This window comes from Acinonyx jubatus, chromosome A2 (genome assembly GCF_027475565.1).
Source record: "Acinonyx jubatus isolate Ajub_Pintada_27869175 chromosome A2, VMU_Ajub_asm_v1.0, whole genome shotgun sequence".
NCBI lineage: Eukaryota > Metazoa > Chordata > Mammalia > Carnivora > Felidae > Acinonyx > Acinonyx jubatus.
The window spans coordinates 35,908,791-35,935,100 of NC_069383.1; the positions used below are offsets into that span (position 1 = coordinate 35,908,791).

General features: G+C 35.9%; 1 protein-coding gene across 15 annotated transcripts in view; it reads right to left on the reverse strand.

The window, feature by feature from the left end:
* Positions 1 to 26,310, reverse strand: part of FOXP2 (forkhead box P2) — a 563,073-nt gene that overhangs the window by 297,183 nt on the left and 239,580 nt on the right. Inside the window, exon 4 of one of the 15 annotated variants that reach the window (XM_053218187.1) lies at positions 8,563 to 8,618. The exons of the other annotated variants lie outside the window; for them this stretch is intronic. The gene's annotated coding sequence lies outside the window, so the exon portion shown is untranslated. The remainder of the gene's footprint in view (positions 1 to 8,562; positions 8,619 to 26,310) is intronic. 15 annotated transcript variants of the gene reach the window in all.

Consider the following 26,310-nt stretch of genomic DNA (forward strand, 5'->3'; position numbering starts at 1 on the left):
ATGATCTCCCTTCTTTCCCTCTAACACTTGTTTGTTTACCAAATTTGTGAAGTTCACAGTATTATAAATTCTGAAATGTGACTATCAGAACTCCAGCTAGTAATAATAAGTCCTTATTTTTTTTTTTTTAAATAACAGCAAAAGAGATGTAATGGGGAAACTCCGTGGTTGTGGCAAAGAAACAACAGGGTCATTCAATTTTAGGCTCCCAGAAGTTTCAGTAACTCTATTTCATAAGAAGGCCTATGGTTTTAAAATGTAAAATATTTAAGGATCAAAACAATAAGAAGAAGAAAAGACAGCTTCTTTATCAAGTTAAATAAAAAACTGTCCAATGGCACAAACTGCCATTTTTAAAGAACCATAACAGGATCGAAATATATAGTCACAGTGGCGAGGCTCATTTTACAATTCACCACTGGGTAATGGAGGCCCAGCTGCCAAATCTGGTGAGAGCATGAGAAGGACACCTGCCTTAAAATTGAAGGAAAACTCTTCAAGGAAGTTGAGGTGAAATAAATATGACCTAGGAGATTTGAATAGCCAGTTGGCCAAACTTAAACCTTTTGTCAAGCCTTGTTTTAATTCACTTTGTATATTAATGGCATTAATCTTGCACCTTTTCCTGTCACGTTATATATTAAAATATAAGTATTTAATATTGGGAACTCCATGATTGAAAACTTAAGGTGAAATTTAAAAATACAGTTGAAATAGAATGTTGGACAGAAGTAATTCTATTGCAACAGGTCTCTTTGATTTTCAAAATCTTTTATTGTTCTGATGGTGCTTTAACTCATTCTTTTTCCCCGAACCCCCTGTATCTATTTTTTCAACAGCACTATGCCATCACATTTCCTTTTGTTTTTTTTTAATGTTTATTTACTTTTGAGAGAGGGAGAGAAAGAGAGCATGAACAGGGGATGGGCAGAGGGAGAGGGAGACACAGAATCTGAAGCAGGCTCCAACCTCTGAGCTGTCAGTGCAGAGCCTGATGCTGGGGCTCGAACTCATGAGCCAAGCTGAGTTGTGAGATCATGACCTGAGTGGAAATCGGACACTCAACTGAATGAGCCATGCAGGCGCCCCTTAATTTTCAATTAATTACTTTACCTTGTCTGTCAACTATGAAATCCTACTAGGATATTATTAAGAAATAGTGCATTTTATAACAAATTACAAGAACTTTTTTTACTGTGAATATTTTCATGAGCTCTACGAAAGTTTGTAACATTTTTTCCATTTACACATTGAAAAAGTTTTGTGTCTATTGAGTTTGTTAACTTTTCTTGCATGCTTACATCTTAGCCAAAACCTTGTTGTTCAACATGTAGTAAAAAAAATACACTTTTACTGGCCCAAATCTCCTCCATTCTATTAAGAAAAAAAAACAAAAACAAAAACAAAACTTAAACAAAAGGTTAAATCTTATTTCAGAACATTTCCCAACAGCAATCATGTGTATTCCATTGGGAAAAGAAGGAAATTCTTAACAACTTAGAATTGACTCATGTCCTATCCAGTCCCTGCTTACAATGAAATGACATCAGCATTGTAGTGTGTGGTATGTCAGGGTGGAATGGAATACAATTTCCTCAAGAGAAGAGAATACTTTTAACAAATGTCCAATGTTCTAGTGAAACTTGTGACGATTAACATAGTTTTTACATGAAATAACTCCATCCCCCCCAAATATAGGTATTTTCAAAGCCCATGTCAACAGTATTTTTCATAAGATAAATAAGAGATTGAAAAAAATGAATGAAAGAATAAACAAAACTAGGGAGGAACCTCTTAATCTTAGAGGATATCTGGGGTTTAACATATTTATGTGTTCTTATCTATATTTATATAGCATTTAACTTTGTAACTTAAATTCATATAACATTAACTACCTGTGACAATAAATACTTCTGTAACGTGTTACAAAAGACTGGAAAAACTGTTCTTCTGAATAATTTTTCTGATAAGATTAAGTTGTCCACAATCTATTTTAATCATGTTAAATGTAAAAGCAAGAAGCTCAGTTGCAAGAAGTGACACGGGATATGATTACATGTAATTAATATTTTCATTATTATACTTTTTCTGTATTTTTCAAACATTTCCACAGTAAGCATATATTTTTATTGTATGAAATATATTAAATAACTATTTTTAAATGTCTGTTTGTTTGTTTGTTTGTTTATGAGAGGCAGAGAGAATCTCAAGCAGGCTCTGCCATGGGGCCTGAACCCATAGACCGTGAGATCATGACCTGAGCTGAAATCAAGAGTCAGATGCTCAACCTGAGCCATCCAGGTGCCCCAAATTAAATTATTTTAAATGTTACGGAATAGGAACATTCCCAGATATACAAATGCCCTTATATACAAATACTTAGAAATAGCCTGAGGACCCTGATCTCCAAATAGTTCTGAAAATGATTCTTCTCTCTTTTTTTCCTCTCACCTCTGTCGATTGATTGCTGCCCAGGATTAGCATTCTTTCCCGGGGTTTTCCCTAATTTTTAACCTTAAATCTAGTTCAGCATGGCATCTTCAGAGACAAAGCAGCAAAAGTGGAAGAAAAGAAGGAAGACTGGACAGTTGCTTCTGCCCTTCCTGTGTCCTGGCCATGCTCCCTGGCTCCTTTCACAAAACCGTGCTGGTCCAGGGGAAGCCCTCAACTCTGAAGTAGCTGTTAGAACCTATGTGACCGAAGGTAGCCTGCACTCAGTCTTCCTCTCAGTTCTAAAACGTCCTGCTTTTGGTAAACAAACTCTACTATTAGTATGTTTTTGTGCTTTTGCTCTTCAATACAAAGTAAGAAAAAAGTAAAGCTTGAAAAGCTTTAACAAGCAGAAAGCAGGGGGATACAGGAGAAAGTTGTTTTACTTCCTATAGTTTTCCCCTCTGCTGTTTGTAGTAAAACCTTTAAGAAACCTTAAAGGACTGTTTATTATGCTGTGTGTTATGTGCAGGGAAAGAAGCATAAAGGAGAAACCGTAAGTAATTACTGTGCACTTGATTAGGGATGTTAGAAACGCTTATCTGAAGTAAGAAGACATCGGTTAAAAGAGAAAAAAAAAAATCGAAAGGTAACAAGCCATGCCATGTAAGCAGGCAACTATTCTAAACAAGGAACTCTTGTAGGTACCAGAGATCACCAGAGATGGAGCAGAGAGGCCTGCGGTTATCCCTTTTTTCTTCTGATGTTTCTGTAAATAAGTTCAAATCTGAGAGAATGAGTAGGAAGCCTAATTTGGACCACAGATCAGGCTGGATTCTCTAAAGAAGAATTAGCATTAGTAAAGCTGTTATCTTGACAGTCTGACTCCTGTGTCTACTTCTCAATCTGTTCCTTGTTGGAGGTGGAGGCAGGAGTGAGTCAAGCCTCATTAGCAGATAAGACAGACTTTTTCTCTGTTGTGGAGGAGCTATAATGTCAGTGGTGTGAAGAAAAGAATTATCCAACCATTATTTGCACAAGTAGAACTTCAGTCATAATTAGGCTGAATACCACAAAGATTCTGTGGGCACATCTACCAAGAGGACCTGACTGGGTCTGGAAAGTCAGGGAAAGCTTTCTTGAGTAAGAGAACTACCAGCTGAACTCAGAAAGGAAAGTTGCAGGGGCTACCCAGGTAAAAGCAGGGAGGGGAGAGAGCAAACACAGGGCAAACACAGGGTTGGGTAAAAGGAGGATGGCACAGTCCATGATTACAGAAGTCTATCTGCTTATGAGTGAATGATGGCAAGAGGACGTGAGGTAGGCAGGGTTTTCTTCTTCATCCCCAGATCAATGGGAATCCTTTACACGATTTTAAGTCAGAATCAGATTTGTTTTTGTTTTGTTTTTTATTTTTTTTTTAATTTTTTTAACGTTTCTTTATTTTTGAGATAGAGAGAGACAGAGCATGAACGGGGGAGGGGCAGAGAGAGAGGGAGACACAGAATCGGAAGCAGGCTCCAGGCTCTGAGCCATCAGCCCAGAGCCCGACGCGGGGCTCGAACTCACGGACCGCGAGATCGTGACCTGAGCTGAAGTCAGACGCCCAACCGACTGAGCCACCCAGGTGCCCTGTTTTGTTTTTTAAACTAATCAGTAAGGCTGCACTGAAGAGAATGTTTCAAAAGGATGCAAAAATGAATGTGAAGAAAGCTTCTAGGAGATCATTACAACAGCCAAGGGACCCCACGACCGTCTCATTCTTCACTAGAACCCTGGAGCTCTAGGAGTCCCCTGCCCACTGTCTAGTCAGAGGAACAGGATATGTCCTTATTCCAACTGTATTGTGGAGATAGGCCCTTGGTATATCTGGTGGGGGATATGACTGCATATCACCATAGAATTAATGCCAACTAATTTTTCTCATTCTATCAGCACTGAAGTATACCCCCAACTCACAACAGCTAAAACGGACTTTTGGAGGCTACCTGGAGATAGCAATCACCCTTTTCTCATTTTTCTTGGACCTGTTTTCTATTTATTCCCAGGATGACCAAACTCATTTCTCTTCTAAGTGGGAGATGCCAATACCTGGCAATTCTTTATTTCTAACTCTGACCTTTCCTCTATATCCCAGACAAATATTTTCAACTGACTCCTTATACCTCTTGCTCATTAGACATTTTGAAAGTTTCTCAAACTCAGTATTTGTAATACTGTATTTGTTTTCCAATGCACTTTGAATTTCATATCTCATTAATGACTAGAAATCCCAAAGTAAGGTTACCATCTATCACTCTTTTAAACATTAACCAAGTTTATCTTAGAAACACTTCATATTTGATTCCTTATCCTCCATCATCATCATCATCATCATCATCATCATCATCATCATCATCACTTTAACAATAGCTAATGCTTATTGGGGGCTTAATATATGTCCGGGACTGGTGCTTTGTACCTTATATTATCACTTATTCCGCACCACGATCCTATGCTATTATTATCCCACTATCTGAAGCTAAATGAGATTCAGGAGAAGCTGTATTACACCCAAAATCATGGGTATCAAACATAAGGTGCTTCACAATTTGACCCTATCTCCTCTCTTTAAGCTCATCTTTCACAATTCTACAAGTCAGTGATAATCAGCCTCTTGACCATTTCCTAAATATGCCACACTGTTTAGTGCCTCTGAAGTAAGTCATTTTTGGCCCAATTTTCATGGTCAACCTTAAGTGTTAGCTCCTTTTGGAATCCCTGCCTTTCTTCTCTCTTCCCACCCATCTCCACAGTTCTTTATCCATGTTTCCATACTACCACTCACCTCATGCTGCAATTATTTATTTTGAAGTATGTCTTCCTCAGGAGAGTTTTAGTTCTCCAGGTGTGGAAAAGTATCTTATGCACCTTTGTACATTAAGAGTCTAGAACAGTGCCTGAAAGGTGGCAGGGATTCTGTGACTTTTAACCGAAAAATGGTGATGGCTAACATTTGCCCCCAGATACTCTGCTAAGTTCTCAGACATACTGCCCATTGACTTTCACAACAGCCCTATGAAGTAGGTGCAGCTTTCATCCCCAATTCACACAGAAAGAAGCTGAGAGTCAGAGAGGTTAAGTAATTTGTCACAGAGATAATAAACCGTCCCTCAATATCCACTCTCCGTTTGTCTCTCATGAAACTTTCAGGTGTCTTATGGACATCCAGAACAAAGACTTTATTTATTTTCATGCTTCTAACCAGGTTGGTATTGTGATAAGGACCTGAATCCTGGCTATGCTATTCCATGTGTTTCCTTGCCTTCTGGATACAAAGAAAATACAGTGATGAGTCATCTTGGACCACACAAAGGAGAGCAACACTCTAGAGATAGCAAAGCAAGATAAAAAAGCAGTAAGGGCCCCTTAAGACCTCAGAGAGCCAATTCATTTTGACAGATTATTTCCAAAGATAGCTCCGGTAATTCCTCCCATTCTACAAGTCCTTTTGTACTGTTACTTTGCCAACCCTATCATCCAGAGATATTCCCTCCCTTTAAATCTGGGCTGTGACCTGGGTTATCCAATACAATGCAAGAGAAATGACATTATGACTTTCAGGCTAGACCTTAAGAGGCCTTGAAGCCTCTGTTTGCACCCTGCTGGAAGCCAGCACCCATATCAAGAAGCTCATGCTAGACTGCCAAATGATGAGCGACCGCAGAAAGAGAGAGAGGTTACATGTAGGAGAAGCAAGAGGCTTTAGCTGCAGCCAACACAAACACATGAGACATATGATGTAGGAGATCTTGAATGCTCAAGAACCACTTCAGTCAGCCCAGCTGACATGATATGAAGCACAGATGAGCCCTCTTCACTGAGCCTTGCCCAAATTTCACACCCTTGAATCAATAGCTTTTTTTGAGACCCCAAAGTTCTGAGGCAGTTTGTCATACAAGAATATAACTAAAACAGCCACTATACCAGTTGGACTTTTATGAAAACAAACTTGTATACTGTAATCAGCCACTGTTATTTTGTGTCTTGGACAGGAGTAGATCCTATATTCTAGCTATACAGTAATTTAACCAAGTACCTACACTAAATGGCTGAAAGAGGATTTGTAGCAAGTCGGGTTACCTAGAGAGCCCAGGTTCTAAAACTAAGAATTACATTCTCTGGGAGGAAAGCAGGGAAAAAAATAGAAAGAAACATATTCATTTATGAAAAAGAATGCATCTTCTTCCATCTTTTCTTGGGGCACCTGGGTGGCTCAGTCAGTTGAGCACCCATTTATTTCAGCTTAGGTCATGATCCCAGGGTTTTGGGATCAAGCCCTGTGTCTGGCTCCATGCTGTGGAACTTGCTTGGGATTCTCTCTCTCCCTCTGCCCTTCTCCCTTACTCACACTCTCCCTCTCTCTGTAAAATAAATAAACATTTTTTCTGCTTATTATAATAAAAACTATAACTTATAAACATCTTACCTGCTTTTCCACCACCTGGAATGCTCCACCACCACCACTATTTCTCTGCTTTTCTTTTTTTCACATTTTCACTCAGCTAAATTCTCTGTGGAAACTCTCCTGAGCAACCCAATCCCCACGAACTTCTAGAGCACTTGCTGCCAGTTCCATGCATTTGGGCAGAAGAGATATAGAGGAAGTCCAGAGCAATACAGGTCTGCCTCAAGAAATAAGAAAAACCACAAGACCTACAGATATAGAGTCTTGTATTCTTAGTGTTCTGTATATTATTCATACCAAAGCTATTTATGGGCTACGCACTATGTGATACATTGTTAGTGGGAATTACAAATAAGGATACGGTACAATCATTTCAACCAAGAAGTTCCAGTGTGGTAGGGGAGATAAATCATTGTACAAAAATGATTACAACTCAAAATAGTAAATAGTGAGTCCCCAAAGAGAAAGCTACTGGATCCCTTAATTCCACTTGATGGAAGCACCATGTATGTCATTTCCCTTCCTATTAAAATATAATCCTCTGCAAAACACTAACCTTATCATATGATTTTTGTACTTCACAGCCTCTGGTTGACCATTTTCCCTATTGTGAACATCAATAAATATTAATGTATTTTCCTGATTCATTTAAGGAACACAAATAAATACTTAGAAACTGGTAATTGCCTTAAATATCACATTATTTTGAGTATCTGAGGGAAAACTGATGAACTTTTACTTTACTGTGCCTCAAAATAAGGCACCAAGTTAAATAATATTACAACAAATTTCAGGAGATTGTCTTATTACTTTTATTTTATTAGAAATTTGTCTGACCTATGAAGCTTGAATAATCTATCACCTTAAATTTATAAATTGCTTGCTCTGAAAGTATTATTTTAACAGCATTTGTTGTCATCAAAATTTGCCTGATAAACAAAAGGACTATATACTACGTATAATTGTATTTTCTAGGCTAATTGTCCTATTGAGGATTGTGAAATGTCAAATGAAAATAGTGTTATATTACTGATTTAATTATTGCCTATTTCTAAAATTGTGTACAAGGAGATGTAGATAAAATGGACAAACTGAGGAAAATGGGAAGATCAGTGGATCAGGAGATAACAAAGCCTCTTTGAGGCAACTGTGGGGGAAAAAAAGCATGTTTTCTGCAGTTCTAAGCTTGAACTCTGAGCTTTGCCACTTATATTCCATAATTTTGGGGCAAGCCATTTGAAATTTTCTTAACTTCAGTTTTCTCAAATATAACATATATAAGAATAGTTACATAGATATTGTTAAGTATAAATGAGCAATGTATAAAAAGCACCTAGCCCAGGCATGAAAACCATAGCTACAATTGGGTACTCTAACAAGTTTAATATCCCAATGGTCCACTTTTTTCTTCTGCAAGAAAAGAGGACTGACTTTGACTGGAGCATATTAGCATGTTGAATTCAACAACTTATACATTTCTAGGAGAAGGAAGAGGAGGTGGAGGAAGAAGAGGGAAAGAAAAAGAAGAAGAGGAGGAAGAAGAGAAGACAAAACTGGGAAGAATGTTGGGATTCCAACTGTATTTTTTTTCCAAGTAAGGGAGGTAATGATCAAAAGAACTTTCCATTTGGAGGTTTTTTGTTTGTTTGTTTGTCACAAGCCACTTTGTTATGGTTGGCACTTACCCACAGGTTGTATTTGAGAACCACTGGATTAAATACTGTTCTGGAGATCAGTTTTTCTGCAACATGAAAATTATTTGGTTCTAAGACTCCATGCCAGCATGACTACACAGATGTACACAGATTACATGGACAAATTCTTGAATTCCAATTAAAAAATAAATGTACTTGTAACTGAGACATAAAAGAAAGAGTAAAAAAGATGTTGAAGATCCACATAGTTATCTTAATCATATTGAGCATTCTAAATATCTAATCTTTTCTTTTACAATTTATGACAAATAATTGCTTTTATCCCAGTTTTATTAAGAAATATATCACTGTATAAGTTTAAGACATACAGCATGATGATTTGATTTATATATTTTGCAAAATGATTACAATAGGTTTGGTTAATATCCATTGTCATATAAATAAAAGAAAAAGAAAAAAAATCCAAGAATTTTCTACCCTGCAAAGGTATCACTCAGAATTGAAGGAGAAATTAAGAGTTTTCCATATAAGCAAAAACTAAGGGAGTTTATCACCCCTAAAGTGGCCTAAAATAAATGTTAAAAGGAGTTATTTAAATTGAAAATAAATCATACCGATGAATAAGAAGTAAAAGATAAATATATAGTAAGGGCACTGGACCAATTACTTATAAAGCAAGTATGAAGGTTAAACAACAAAAGTAGTAAAATTATGGGGCACCTAGATGGCTCAGTTGATTAAGTGTCTGACTTTGGCTCAGGTCATGATCTTGCAGTTTGTGAGTTTGGCCTCACATTGCACTCTGTGCTGACAGCTCAGAGCCTGAAGCCTGCTTCAGATTCTGTGTCTTCCTCTCTAACTGCCCCTCCCCAACTTGCGCTGTATCTCTCTGTCAAAAATAAATAAAATTTTTTAAAAAATTACAATAGTAAAATTAACTAAAACTACAATAATTAATTAAGGGATGAATAAAATAAAAAGATGTAAAACATGGCATCAAAAATATAAAAGTGCGGAAGAGAGTATAAAAATACAAAGTTTTGGAATGTGTTCAAATTTAAGCTCCTATCAACTTAAAACTAACCATTATATGCATAGGAAGTTACATGTGAATCTTATAATAAACATAAAGCAAAAACATACAGTAAATACATAAAATAAAATGAGAAAGAAATCTAAATATAATGCTGAAGAAAGCCATCAAACTACAAGGGAAGAAAGAAGGAAGGAACAGAGAAAAACTTCAAAAGCAGCCAAAAAACAACAAAGTGGCAATAAATACATATCTACCAATAATAACTTTAAATGTAAATGGACTGGGGCACCTGGGTGGCTCAATCAGTTAAGTTTCCAATTCTTGGTTTCAGCTCAGGTTATGATCTCATGGTTTGGAAGTTCAAGCCCCACACTGGGCTCTGTGCTCTCAGCTGATAGTGCAGACCCTGCTTTGGATCCTCTGTTTCCTCTCTCTGCCCTTCCCTCACTTGACCATCTATCTTCCCTTCTCTCTGCCCTCCCTTGCTTGCATGCTCTCTTTCTTTAAAAAATAAATAAACATTAAAAAAATAAATGTAAATGGACTAAATTCTCTAACCAAAAGACACAGAGGGGCTGAATGGACAGCTCAGAGCCTGGAGCCTGCTTCAGATTCTGTGTCTCCCTCTCTCTCCCCTCCCTCCCCCACTCACACTCTTTCTCTCTCTCAAAAATAAATAAACATTAAAAAAAATTAAAAAAAGAAAACAATAGACTTTAAAACAAAAATAAAAGACAATGAAGAGCATTATATTATTATAAAGGGGTCAATTCAGCAGGAAGATATAACATTTATAAATGTATATGCATCCCATATGGAAGCACCAAAATATATAGAACAAATACTCATAGACCTAAAGGGAGAAACTGATAGAAATACAATAATCATAGGGGACTTTAACATCCTTCTTACATCATTGGATACATAATCCAGACAGAAAATAAGCTTTAAACTTTACATTAGACCAGATGGACTTATTAAATATATACAAAAAGTCCATCCAAAAGCAGAAGAATCCATAGTCTTTTCAAAGACACATGGAACATTTTCCAGAATAGATCTGTTAGACCACAGAACAAGACTCAATAAATTCAGGAAGACTGGAATCAAATCAAGCATCTTTTATGATCATATGACATGAAATTAGAAATCAATTACAAGGGGCACCTGGGAGAGTCAGTTGTTAAGTGTCTAACTCTTGATCTCAGCTCAGGTCATAATATCATAGTTCATGGGATTGAACACTATTGCTTAGGATTCTGTCTCCTTCTCACTATGCCTCTCTCTCTCTCTCTCTCTCTCTCTGTCTCTCTGAAAATAAATAAACTTAAAAAAATTAATTATAAAAAACTGGATAAAACACATAAGTGTAGAGATAAAACAACCAGATACTGAAAAACCAATGGGTCATTAAATAAATCAGAGGAAGTTTTTAAAAAACTACCTAGCAACAAATGAAAACAGAAATACAGCATACCAAAATGTATGTGAGATAGCAAAGCAGATATAAGAAGGAAGTTCAGACCTACATAGGTCTACCTCAAGAAACAAGAAAAATCACAACCAATCTAACTTTATACATAAAGGAAACCAGAAAAAGAAGAAAAAACAAAGCCGAAAGTTAGTAGAAGGGAGGAAATAACAAAGATCAGAAAGGAAATAAATTAAATAAAGACTAAACAAACAACAAAAAATCTCAATGAAACTAAGAGCTGGTTCTTTGAAAATCTAAAGTTGACAAACTTTTAGCTAAAGTAAGCAAGAAAAAAAGAGGGTTCAAATGAATAAAAACAGAAACAAAAGAGAAGTTACAAATGATACCACAGGAATATAAAGGATCATAAAAACTAATACAAACAATTATACAGAAACACTTTGGACATGCTAGAAGAAATAAATAAATTCCTAGAAACAAAATCTTCTAAGATTGAATCGTGAAGAAACAGAAAATCTGGATAGACCAATTTCCAGTAAGAAGGTTGAATCAGTAACGTAAAACCTCCCAATAAACACAAGTCCAAAACCAGACAGTTTCACTGGTGAATTCTTCCTAACATTCAAAGATTTAATACATATCCTTCTAAAATGCACCCAAAAATTTAAAAAGGAGGGACCATTCCAAACTCATGAGTCCAGCATTATCCTGGTACCAAAACCAGACAAAGACATCACACACACACACACACACACAGACGAGGGAGGGAAGGGGAGAGAGAGAGAGAGAGAGAGAGAGAGAGAGAGAGAGAGAGAAGAAGAAGAAGAAGAAGAAGAAGAAGAAGAAGAAGAAGAAGAAAATTATAGGCCAATATCCCTAAGGAACACAGATGCAAAAATCCTCAAAAAAATATTAGCAAATTTAACCCAGTAATACAGTAATAAAATAAAAGAATCATATATCATGATCAAGTGGGATTTATTCAAGGGATGCAGAATGTTTCAGCATCCACAAATCAAACAACATAATAGACCACAAAAACTAAAAGAAAGATAAAAACTATATTATCATCTCAATGGATGCAGAAAAAACATTTGACGAATGTCAACTTCCATTTATGATAAAAATTCTCAACAAAGTGGGTACACAGGGAACATACCTCAGCATCATAAAGGGCATATAAGACAAACCCACATCTAACATCACACTCAATGGTGGAAAACTGAAAACAATAAAAAAAATTAAAAAATGGGTTTCCTCTAAGATTAGGTAGAAGACAAGAATGCCCACTTTTATCACTTTTATCCAACATAGTATTGGAAGTCATGGCCACAACAATAAGGCAAGAAAAAGAAATAACAAGCATACAAATTGTAAAGGAAGAAGTAAAGATGTCACTATTTGCAGATGACATGATACTATGTATAGAAAACCTTAAAGTCTCCACCAAAAAAACTATTAGAACTAATACACATACCATAAAATTACAAGAAATGAAATCAATATAAAAATATGTGAAACTTATATCACTAATGACAAACTATCAGAAGGAGAAATTAAGAAAGCAATGCCATTTACTATTGCATCAATAAGGAATAAATTTAACCAAGGAAGTGAAAGACCTGTACTCTGAAAACTCTAAGCCTAATGAAAAAAAAATGAAGATTAATAAATGGAAATGTATTTTGTGCTCAAGATTTTGAGGGATCAATATTGTCAAAATGTCCATACCAAAATAATCTACAAATTCAATGCAATTCCTAACAAAATTCCAATGGCATTATTCATAGAACTAGAACAAGTAATTCTAAACTGTGTAGGGAACTACAAAAGATCCTTAAAAGCCAAAGAAATCTCGAAAAGAAGAACAAAGCCACTACCACACTTTAAACTGTACTACAAAGCTATAGTGTTCAAAACAGTATGGTATTGACATAAAGAAATAGATGTTTAAATCAGTGGAACAGAACTAAGAGCCCAGAAATAAGCCCACACATACAGGGTCAATTAACTTATGACAACAAAAGAAAGAATATACAATGGAGAAAGGACAGTTGCTTTAATAAATGGTGTCAGGAAAAGTGGACAGCTGCATGCAAAAGAATGAATGGTCTAGACTACTGTCACAGACCATGCACAAAAATTAACTGAAAATAGATGAAACACTTGAATGTAAGACTTGAAACTATAAAAATTCCTAGAAAAAAACATTGATGATAAGCTCCTTGATATCAGTCTTAGTGATATGTTGGTGGCTTTGACTTCAAAAGCAAGGGAAACAAAAGCAAAAATAAGCAAATGGGACTATCTCAAACTAAAAAACTTCTGCACAGTGAAGTAAAGTATCATCAAAATGGAAAGGCAATCTACCAACTGGAGAAAGATATCTGCAAATCATATATGTGATAAGAGGCTAATATCCAAAATATATAAAGAACTTATACAATTCAACAATTTAAAAAATTAAAAAATTGGCAGGGGCAGCTGGGTGGCTCAGTCAGTTAAGCATCTAAGTCTTGGTTTCAGCTCAGGTCATGATCTCACGGTTCATGAGTATGAGCCACACATCCACCTCTGTGCTGCTGGTATGGAGACTGCTTGGAATTCTCTCTCTCTCAAAATAAACAAACTTAATTTTTTTTCAATATATGAAATTTATTGTCAAATTGGTTTCCATACAACACCCAGTGCTCATCCCAAAAGGTGCCCTCCTCAATACCCATCACCCACCCTCCCCCTCCCTCCCACCCCCCATCAACCCTCAGTTTGTTCTCAGTTTTTAAGAGTCTCTTATGCTTTGGCTCTCTCCCACTGTAACCTCTTTTTTTTTCCTTCCCCTCCTCCATGGGTTTCTGTTAAGTTTCTCAGGATCCACATAAGAGTGAAACCATATGGTATCTGCCTTTCTCTGTATGGCTTATTTCACTTAGCATCACACTCTCCAGTTCCATCCACATTGCTACAAAGGGCCATATTTCGTTCTTTCTCATTGCCATGTAGTACTCCATTGTGTATATAAACCACAACTTCTTTATCCATTCATCAGTTGATGGACATTTAGGCTCTTTCCATAATTTGGCTATTGTTGAGAGTGCTGCTATAAACATTGGGGTACAAGTGCCCCTATGCATCAGTACTCCTGTATCCCTTGGGTAAATTCCTAGCAGTGCTATTGCTGGGTCATAGGGTAGGTCTATTTTTAATTTTCTGAGGAACCTCCACACTGTTTTCCAGAGTGGCTGCACCAGTTTGCATTCCCACCAACAGTGCAAGAGGGTTCCCGTTTCTCCACATCCTCTCCAGCATCTATAGTCTCCTGATTTGTTCATTTTGGCCACTCTGACTGGCGTGAGGTGATATCTGAATAAAAGAATTAAAAAAATGGGCAGAGGATCTAAACATTTTTCCTAAGAAGATGTAGATATGGCCAACAGGCACATGAAAAGATGTTCATTGCTAATTATTAGGGAAATGCAAATCAAAACTACAATGAAATATCGCTTTGCATCTGTTAGAATGCCTATTGTCAAAAAGACAAGAGATAACAAATGTTGGAGAGAATGTGGGGAAAATGTACATATTCATTTCTGGTGAATGCAAATTTGTGTATCCACTATGGAAAATAGTACAGAGAGTCCTCAAAGATTAAGAATAGATTTACCATATGATCCCGTTATTCCACTTCTGGGTATTTATCCAAAGAATATGAAAATGCTAATTCAAAAGATGTGTGCATCCCTATGGTCACTGCAGCATTATTTACAATAGCTAAGATATGGAAACAACCTAATTGAATAAAGAAAATGACGGATGGATGGATGGATGGATGGATGGAGGGATGGATGGATGAATAAAGAGGATGTGGTATATACAAAGGATTACTACTCAGCCATAAAAAAGAAAAAAATTTTTCCATTTCTGACAACTGAATGAACCATGAAGATACTACACTAAGTGAAATAAGTAAGACAGAGGGAGACATACCATATGATTTGACTCATATGTAAAATATAAAACAACAAACGAGCAAACAAAACAATATCAAAAACTTACAGATACAGAGAACAGGTTGAGGGTAAGGGGGGCTGAAGAGTAGATGAAATGGCTAAGGGGGTTAATTGTGTGGTATTGAATAGTAACTAGACTTTTGGTGGTGATCATTTTGTAATATATACAAATATCAAATTATAATGTTGTACACCTGAAACTTATATAGTGGTATATACCAATTTTAGCTCAATTTAAAAAAAGAATAAGAAAAAAGGAAAACATTTTTTTCCTTTATGATAAATCTTAGAATAGCTCTCTTAACTTTAGTTATTTGCTTTTTTGAGAACATATTAACCTTGTTTTATTTACATATAGAAAGAAAGCTAATAGAGTAATGATAGGCTTTGGAATTGGGTAGAATTGGCTAATTCTAGTCACTAATTTTGTGAGAAGTTGCCCAAGCACTTAACTTCTCAGAGCATTTATTCTTTTTTTTTAAAGTTTATTTCTTTTAGTAATCTCTACTCCCAATGTGGGGCTCAAACACATGACCTTGAGATCAAGAGTTACAAGCTCTTCTGACTGAGCCAGCCAGGCGCCCTGCATTTGTATTCTTTTGAGGAAACTGACCACAAATATTTCAAGGGCCATTGTGAGGAGTAAAATGAGATAAACCTGCATAGACTAGTACTTACTCCGTGCTTGGTAAATAATATTTTTAATATTTTAAAATGCATGCCTTTCTCCACTTTTTCTTTTCCTTATTTTCCCAGGTGATATTCTCTTTATACTTGTTTTCCCAGATTAATTATTAACAGCACTCCTTTTCATATTATAATTGTATGAGTTTGGATGAAAATTTATATAGTCACCCTATTTATGAATGAACCCTCCCTATTATGTATTCTTTTGGCACTTCCCTTTATCCTTTGGTCACAGCTTTGCAAAAGTTGTATACAAAACAGAAGGGTTTAGTGGGCACCTGGGTGGCTCAGTCAGTTAAGCATCCTAATCTTGGTTTCAGCTCAGGTCATGATCCCAGGGTTGTGGGATTGAGCCCTGTATTGGGCTCTGCACTGAACCGGTAGCTTGCTTGGGATTCTCTCTCTCTCTTCTCCTCTCCTCTCCTCTCCTCTCCTCTCCTCTCCTCTCCTCTCCTCTCCTCTCCTCTCCTCTCCTCTCCTTTACTGCCTCTCCTCCCATCTTTCTTTCTACAATATAGACACATGGATTTAGTGAATACCTTGCTTTTGTGAGAGTAGAGAACAGGGCAGTATAGTTTGGGTGCCTGAGGATCATATCCTTCATCTACTATTTGTATCTTTCATCTACTATTTACTAGCTATATTACCATGGTCAAGCTGTGTAATGTTTTGAGTATTTGTTTTTTATATCTCATCTAAATTGGTGACATGAAGATTAAAGCAGATAATAAAGCACTTAGTAGAATATATGATACACAGTATCATATTTTCTTACTTTAGAACAAATATTTTCTTAATTATTTTATAATTAATATTTTATAATAAATAATATTTTATACTAATAATAGTTATTATTATTTTCTTACTTTGGAACAAATATTTCCATACACGCATTGAAGAAGTGTACATTCATATAACATTTCTGGTGCACATGTGTATGCCTATAAAAATAATATGAGTAAGTTTGATCTCCTCAAAAAAACTTCAAGAATTTTATCATAGATAAACCATAGATATGGTCAAATCTTTACATGGGAACATTATCTCAGTGTAGTTTTCTTTTCAAACATTTCTATAGCTTTGTTTACATATAATCAATGCCTATTAAGCTACACATCAGGTTAGTTTTTTGAGTTTCACTGTATGTATATACAGGCAGTTCGCAACTTATGATGGTTCAACTTAATGATTTTCAACGTTAGGATATGGCAAAAGCAATCTACATTCAGTTGAAATTATACTTTAAATTTTGAATTTTCACCTTTTCCAGACTGTGATATGCAGTTCAATATTCTCTTGTGATCCTGGGTAGCAGCAGTGACCCACAGCTCCCAGTGAGCCGCATGATCACACGGGGAAAGAACCAATACACCAGAACCACTCTGTACCCATACAATCATTCTGTTTTTCACTTTCAGTAGAGGAGTCAATAAATTACATGAGATACTCAACACTTCATTATAAAATAAGCTTCCTATTAGATACTTTTGCCCAACTTCAGGCTAACGAAGTGTTCCCAGCATGTTTAAAGTAGGCTAGGCTAAGCTATAATGTTCAGTATGTTAGGTGTATTAAGTACATTTTCAACTTACAATACATTCAATTTAAAATGGGCTTGTTGGGGTGTAACCCTGACACAATTCAAGGAGCATTTGTGCTTCTGAAACTATTGACACAATCAAGATAATGAATATCTATCACCCCTAAAAATTCCCACTTGACCCTTGTTCACTCCTTTCTTTCCTCCCTTTGTGTCCTCAGACAAGCCTCAATGTAGTAACAGTAAAGAATGGACCATCTAAAGGTCAAAATGGAGTACTATGTAAGTAAATTTGCATTAGTATTGGGTGATGATACATTATAGGAGTTAAAGGTGTGCACTGTGAAGTCAGGCAGCTTCAATTCAAATCTTTCTTCTGTCTGTTAGTACCTGTTTCACCTTGCTAAGTAACAGTGTCTCTGAACCTCAATTTCTATATTGCTAAAACAGAACTAGTGTCTACCTCAGAGAATAAACTACCTAAAGTATTTATAGGTCTTAATAGAGAATTCATTTTGGCACCCACTTAGGACTCACTACCTAGTAGTTACTATTGGGTATCAAGAAGAAAATGAAGCACAGGATATTTAATGTGTTGGGAAAATGTTCGTGCTTAAGTGAAAAATGCAAGTTATCAATTATTTACAGTATCACCATATTTTAATTTTTAAAAAGTATAAATACATAGATTCAAATAGAGAATATTCTTGTCAACAAGATGGGAAAAGTAAATATTACCAATGATTTCTATTTTCTTTTTTTCATTATTTGTCTATGCTTCACAATTAATACATTCTCATTTTGGTAATTAGATAAAAATACAAAAACTTTATTTTTAAAAAAGTAAGGGTGAATTTTATACATTCATTTAGTACTTGCATGTTAATTTAGTACTTACTACATACTAGACCTGGAGCACTGGGGTTAGAAAATTGAAATGACAAAATATTTACTCTCAGGGATAAAAAGGCACAATTACACTATGGTATTTTTTTAATCCTTTTGATTTTATGAATAGAACAGATTTTACTGTGAAGAATTAAGTGGCAGGTTATGGTTATAACAAATAGAGGCCTAGAACCGGGTTTTTTTTTTCCATTTCTTTAAAAAAATTTTTAATGTGTATTTATTTTTGAGAGAGACAGAGCATGAGCAGGGGAGGGGCAGAGAGAGAGGAAGACACAGAATCCGAAGCAGGCGTCAGGCTCTGTGCTGACAGCTCAGCACGATGCGGGCCTCGAACCCACAGACCATGAGATCATGACCTGAGTCAAAGCTGGACTCTTAACCAACTGAGCCACCCAGGCACACCTATTTTTCCACTTCTAAAGACATACATCCTTTGCACAAAATGTAACTTATCTGCATCTATTTCTTTTACTTCTTAAAATAACTTTATTTCTTTTTATTCTGTATTTATGATATTAAATGTTACAGTAAGATCCCTGTATAATCTACCTTAAATTAGAAGTGCTAAGTGGATAAGAAGGATCTCTAACACTCTTTTGTTTCATATCATAAACAACTGGCAGTCTAATGACACTTCATGAGGATAATTCTGGGATACAGAATTTCAGCTTGTATTTCAGATTGGCTATAAAGTAATCAGGATTCTTCCCAAGGATTGTAAGACAGTCAATTCTTATCCTCAATTATTTTACTAAAATAAAAATCATCTCTAAATCTGTAATTTTTTGGCTTAAAAATCCATTGTATTTAATACAAAAATTATTGGTCATAGGTAAGAACAAATATGTATGTTAATTAGACATAAAAGTTTTGAAAATGAAATTAATGTGAAGGAACTTAAATATTTAAAAGAATCATATATTTAGAGACCATTATAAACACAACACTTATCTTTTCTCTTACAGAAAAAGTCTAATATAAATCCAAACGTGTTATTAACTATTTCAAACACAAAGGAACTCTAAGAGTTACTGGATTTGAGCCCCCTATGCTTCCATCTTGATTTCCCAATGATCCAGGTAGAATGTCCACGTTCTCTTGCTTTATATGTTATGGTAAATTGCTAATACCTGAAAACAAGCAGCACTTTACACAAGCAGGCTCAGACACAACGTTGATATGCTAATGATCTATAATGAGGCCACCAGACATCAATTACATAAATGAGACTAGGAACAGGGCCAACACAGGTACGCTCTACTAATTTGTTCATCTCTTTGGCCAAAAGCCAACTGCATGACAAGTGAATGCCCCTAAAGTCACTGGGGCACGACTCCTTTGCTTCAGAGAAGGATCGGACATTGCATACCTGTGTGATCCCTATCTGTCTAAGGACACTTTAATGAACCATACAAGTACACCTAATGAGAATACATCTGAAGGGTCAGTAAATTCACATACTAGGAAGAATACAGGGTAATAAAGAAAAGTTAAAGGCAGAAAAATCAGTCTGAGACTGACATAAAACTTAATCAAATTTCTAAAGGACAAAGCAGGAATAATATCAAAATAACAACATCATTCTTTCCTAATATTTTGAATTTAGAACAAGTACAACTCAATATCATTAATAGACTTAGTATAATTGGGTTTAATCAGAACATTAAACACTTCTTTACTCTCATAATGTATGATATACTGACAACCTCAAGCCAAATATTTTCCATTAGGATACACCTTTGAATTTTTAATAGAAATGAGCAGGGAAATATAATTCTTTGAATATGATTTTTTGGCAAACATAAAGACTATTAATGAATGACACAGAAGAGAAGCAATTAACGGTATAATGAAAGTAATACCTATATATACAATACGATTTAATGTGTTGTACAATCCTTTGGAAGTCAGTTGACAGCAATTTAAATAAAAGGATGCAAAATTTCTATATATTAGAACCATATGGGGAAAAACTTCTGATAAGTTTTTGACATAATATAGTAACTATTAAAATAGTTTACTGGCTATTTTGACCACTATGGCAGTCAGTAAGGACAGGGACATTGTATGAAGCATCAAGCTGTTTATCAGGGACTTCATGTTCTGTCTTTGGCGGTGTCCAAGCCAGACTAGTCTACCATCAGCAGGAAGGGGAAAACAAGAAGGTGCAAGTGCGAGGAAACATGGTTTCAGCTGTCAGTGCTGCAGAAATGTCCAGTTTACAGGCAAATTGTAGTCTCTGGGGGAGCCTAACAACAACAGATTTCAGAGCAGATAAGCATCAGGATAAAAGTCCTAGACGGATGGAGGAAACTGCATAAGAGGCAGGGATTTGGAAAGGAGAATACTGGAAGTTTACAAAGTCAGTGGAACATTTCATCTCACTAATCATTCTTTGGTTTATATTTCTGTCATCAGATCTGACTCTTGTTAATGCTTTCCTGACTCTAACCTTAGCACTTCTCGACTATGGTTCATATACTTTTTCTGACTCGGGTGCTGACCCAAATCCTTGGTCAGTCCCCACCCCATATCTTCTAGCATCCTATGACATCTTTTTTTCAGGACACGGTGTGCATCTGTTTTAAACTTGTAAACTGCATTGTCTCAACACAGAACTCCATCTTCATGGGACCTTTAGGTCTCTAATGCTTTCAAAAGATGATTTTTTAGAGAAATGCTTTGTTATCAGACTTCCGTATTCAATGAAGTCATTTCATATGTGACTTTTAGGTGAAGCAGAGGGAGTAGTATTTTGATAGCCTGCTTGTCAAAGGAAGGAGAGAGAGATGAGCCATCGCATACGAGATTACATTATATAGTGGTTTAGAGTATGAACTGTAGCATGAGAGTCTGCATTGGAACCTTGGATTGCTAACAACTAGTTATGAATCTTGGGCAAGTAACCTAACCTTTCTGCACCTCAGATAATTCCATCATCTACCTAAAAGAACTGTTGTCAGACGGAATCTTAAAAATGCCTATAAAGCATTTAGTATATTGCCCAGCCATGGTATCTACTACCTACATGTTAGAGATGCGTGGGAAAAGTGGTGGCATTTATAATCAGGAAGCCTCCTCCAAGTGGACTGTGCAGGACTCTTGGAATACGGATGGCCCCTCCAGCAGGGCACAGACACCAATCCCACAATTCACCCCTTTGCGGCAGTAGGTTAAGGATGGCAACAAATTCTTGTCTAGTCCTCCCATCGTGAGATGGAATCCAATTCTCCTCCACTTAAAAATGGACTGGCGACTGGCGTTACTGACTTGCTAGACAAACAGAATGTGATGTCCTTGGACTTTCACGGCTGCCTCATGTTTCTGCCGGCGAACACTCTTTGGGATACTTATTGCCAAGCTGTGAGGAAGCCCAAGCAATTCACATTCAAAGGAACTCAAAGCACTCAGCTGACAGCGCTGGTGGCATTCCAAGCCAGCAGAGCCAGAACCAACTTGCCAGCCTTGTGGGTAAACCTTCTTGGGTGGCTTGGCCCTACAGGTTGTCTAGCAGCCCCAATTGAAGGCACAGGGAGCAGAAACAAACAAGATTTCCAGCTAGGCCCTGCCAGAAGTGTACACGTGTAAACAAATGATTGTTATGTTAAGCTACTAAGTGTTCAGATGTTTTGTTACACAGCAATGGGGAAGTGCAATGTTTGTGAGAATGCTCTTGGAAGCAAGGTGCAACAGAGTTCTGTTTCTCCGCAGGTAATTTATGATTGGCATGATGCTTCCTAGACAACAGTGAGGGGCAGAACGTTTTATCACTGCTGAAGCCGTGTATGCTTTGTTGACTAGCCACCCGGCTGGACCTTCCGGCAAGTCTGCGCCATCTTCCTTATGAGTTCCCTTCATGACGAAAGATTTTTACAAAATGGTAGAGGGATTTTACACCCACCGTTCTGCCACCTTTCTTCAGGCTAACACTCGTGGTTGTGGTGCCATCAATGTGGCCCTTCAAACTAGACCTACATATCAGCTAGTAAAATTAGAATGCTATTCTTCATGGTGATTACAAACTATCTAAAATTATATTCTATTCTCAGAAGGGCACTCTCTTCAGATAATGAATTCGAAATATGGAGACATTTGTTTAGTTTTAAAAATAAAGCCATGTATGTCAGTCAGTAAATTTCAAAACTGTCACTAGTTTGTGTAGTCTTATTCTGTATGGAGACCCAATTTTGTTTTCAAATTCTATATGCCATGGAGTACTATCCAATGTGTATAATTTAGTTCAATTAGAAATGTATACTGTAAATAAAACAGGCTTCATAAGTCACTTCAGACTAGTGAGGGTATCACTGCAACTAAAAATAATAATTAAAAATTAAAGAAAATAATTAGCATGCCTTTCAGCCTTTAAAATCAGACAGATGTTTTACTAACAGTTATAAAAACTGGAATAGTACTTGCCCTTAGGCCCAAACAAATGTGTCATTTTACCAGTTTCAATGTAATGCTGAATTTTAAAGAAAAGCAGATAGTTTTCATTACACAAAGCCAGGCCAAAATTTTAAAAATTTTTATCCGTTATGTTTAGGATTGCACATACATAACGTGTATTTCTATAAATGGCAATTGTATTATAGTGTTTCTTTAGTCATCTTTCCTACAAAGATATTCTTGTCTTCACAAGAAGGAGGTGATGTTCCATGATTTTAGAAAGGAAATGCTGGCTTCAGAGGAACGGAATTACAAAGTCTGGGCATCAGGGAGGACCAGGGAACAGTGGAGGGGAGTGTCTGCTGTAAGCATAGAAAATTCTGGATTTAAGACTCAGTGGAAATGGCTTCGAACAATGTAAAACCTACGATGGTAGAGAGATACAACTGTGTGTATTCTAAAGCACTAATTTTAAGATTCCGGTTGTTTGTCTTTATAGTTCAGAGTTCTGTTCATCAGACTAGAATATTTAGTAACCTACTAACACTTCCACTGACAAATCCTGACACACTCCTCAAACAAAAGCTTATGACTGGAAAGGCTATTAGAGTGAGTGATTCCTCCATGGCAGAAAATCCCTGACTGATGATACATAGAAATGCTGGTGTTTTTAGGACTCTCAAAGTGGTGCCCCAAAGACCAAATTCAGTCGGCCAAAGTGTTTTCCTTAATAATGACAGTACACAGTGTATTTTAAAACGACTGACTTTGAATATCTTTAGAAGAGGCCTGTCATCTCCAGTTTTGTCTGTCTCCACCACGTCATAACTTCTTGGTGAAAGCCTATTTTATTCTTTTGTGGGCTTTGTCTGGCTCCCAAAAGCATAGGAGTTCAAAACTTCTGAGCTAGATTTGTAAATCCTATTATCTAAAGTATCTGTTTAAATATGATATAAAACACACATACACGAACACACATGTATACTGTAAGCTAGCCTATGCATAAAGTACATGCTCTACATATTGAAAGGGGGGAAATCAAAATAGTTAAGTCGAATTTGTTTCCCTATTCTAATAACAGACCTGGTCATTTGAATTCCTTAATATCCAATCTTAACAAAATGCTAATAATGCTTTAAAGGCAGTAGTATAATTCCCCTGAATCAACTAAACTCTAATTTTGCTGAAAAAAAAAATCTAATAGGAATGAGAGGTAATAATATGTATAACATATCTTATAAATGGCATCTAAGACAAAACAAAATTACAATTATCTTCATTTCATGATGCAATAATTGTTGCCAGGAAAAGAAAATAAAGATGTGACAGCTTAGAAGTCCATCAACTGAAAATGTGGAACTATTTGCTGCTGAGAAATTTCATAGCACATACTCCATTCATCTTCCCCAACAAACAACCGACTGCACTTCAAATATGTTACGACACTATTAAGGAATGATTCTTTTTGTTTTGATTTGTTTAAAGCCAGGGGAGTTCAGTGACAAACATCCAGCCTTTCTGTCTATATATATTATAAGTTCAGGCTTTTCAGTTAAAACAAAAACAAAGCAAAAAGGAAAAGGAAACGAATGCATATTTGTCTGGTTTAAGTGAACTAACTACACATTGTAAAACAAAAACAAAGGCAGAATTTGCCTTTTTAGTACATTAATTATGATCTATCATTTACTCTATGTTTAGAACACACAAGGGAAAAATAATGTTTGTACCCATAGGTATTCTAATGAGATTAGACATGAAGCTTTTGAAATAAACCTCAAACAGCTATTACCAAGCCTTATTACTGTTTAGTAGCTTCGATCACACAGTCATTTAGTCACAAATCTGTGGCTATAGACCAAATCCATACAGACTTCTAAAAGGACATTAACACCTCAAGGGACAAAAAGGATGCCTGGAAAACCTTCCTTGAGCTGGAGTTCGACTACTTCCCGTGGCAGTTTGCACACGTTTTCCAGCATGAATTTCACTTATTTAAACAGGTGAAAGTAATTAGATTTTTAAATGATTGTATTGTCAATGGGTCTGCACTCTGACAGAAGAATTCATACTGACTGTAAAAACCCTAAAACTCATAAAAATAGGAATTTCGGGAAAAATGATTAGTAGCACGTTCCTAAGTTTCCACCAAAAAAAAAAAAACACTGAAAAATTAAATTCTCTCTCTCTCTGTCTCTCTGTCTCTCTTTTGTGTGGAATGTCAAATAACCACAGAATGTAAACATAGAATTGTTTTTTTGGAAATCAGGCATGAGGAGTCCTAAGCACTTTCTTTCTATAGGGGAAAATCTGAAACTTTATTAAAAGAAATCTATACAATGGTTGCTATCAATTTTCCTGCACTATAGCTTACTGCAAAAAATTAGATTGAAACAACTTAAAGTCTCAGTAAAGGGCTATTGTCAGATCCTCATGGTCTGGAAATGGTCTCTGAGAGATCTAAAGAGATTAATCTTCTCTAAACACAGAAGTCATTTCAATGTAAAAAATTATACAATGAAAACCACAGAGCTTTAATTTCTGAAAAGCCCAGATAATTATATATTCCATGGCTCTCAGACTTCCTTACCAATAGTGGTACTCAGTTTTAACATTTATATTTTACATTTTGTATTAGAATCAAAACTCTGAATAGGTTTAAAAGAGCCATTTTGAGTGTAACAGGAATTCACTGTGTACATTCTATAATCTACTTGTTCTAAAACTAAGGTTTTGATATATGTTGATTAATTAGGCTGAAAGAATGAAACAGGTTTCTGTTGTATTAAATTAAATTCACCTTTTTAAAACTAGAATGCATACAATTATAGGAAGGTTGCCTCTTATGAAATGTCTGAGATGGCCAAATGAAATGTATATTGCTTTTAAAGGGAAAGTTAGACTTGTTTAAGTTGTAGCTTTTAATTATAGATAATGCTATTTTATATGAGAGCCTCTGGAAGGAAAAAAAAATTAGAAGTGGATCCTAGCTATGTTCATATTAATTACATGATACAGCATGATTAGATGGGAGTAATTAGTGTGTGCTGAAGTAAACTGAGTTTGAAAGCTTACTCAATATTATTAAGCGCCCTTTTTGAAAGTAGTGAATAGCTTAATTTAATTTGTGCTGGTTAAAGCACACAGACTTCCAAATACCAAGACAATACTAAATTTACTCTTTTACCCAAATCATACTAATAAATGCAGAGGAAGAAATGTCTGAATGGCACTAGCCAAAGAATATGTACTTCATGTAACATTTTTTTTCACAATTAATATTCAGCACAGACTGATTTATTCTCATCAAAATCATCAATGCTCAGGTGATTTTTGCCCATGGCATCACAAACTAAACAAGACTGTTGTGAATCCAAAATGTCCTGAAAAGTTACAAAATTTTACATGTAAAAGAACTGTATTACATGAAAACAAAATGTAAAATATTTGTCAAACACAGTTATAAAAATTTAATCCAGTAAATTTTAAAGCAGGAAGTTATTTTATCCATTAAATAAAAGTGAGATTTTCCGTTAGTAAGATTAATGACAAACTATATATCTACAATTCAATTGAATATAAACAACCATGTGTTGTCCATTAGGGAGGCATTTGCTCACGGGTATTTTCCTAGCTGTGGTGATGAATTTGCACCAATCCATCTACACAGTCTCACCCAGTTCTCCTTGTCACCAACTGCACACATTTGCCAGCCAGCTGGCTGGGGTGAGGGGCGTATCGTGTGCCACATAACAAAGACAAGCTTGCTGGCCTG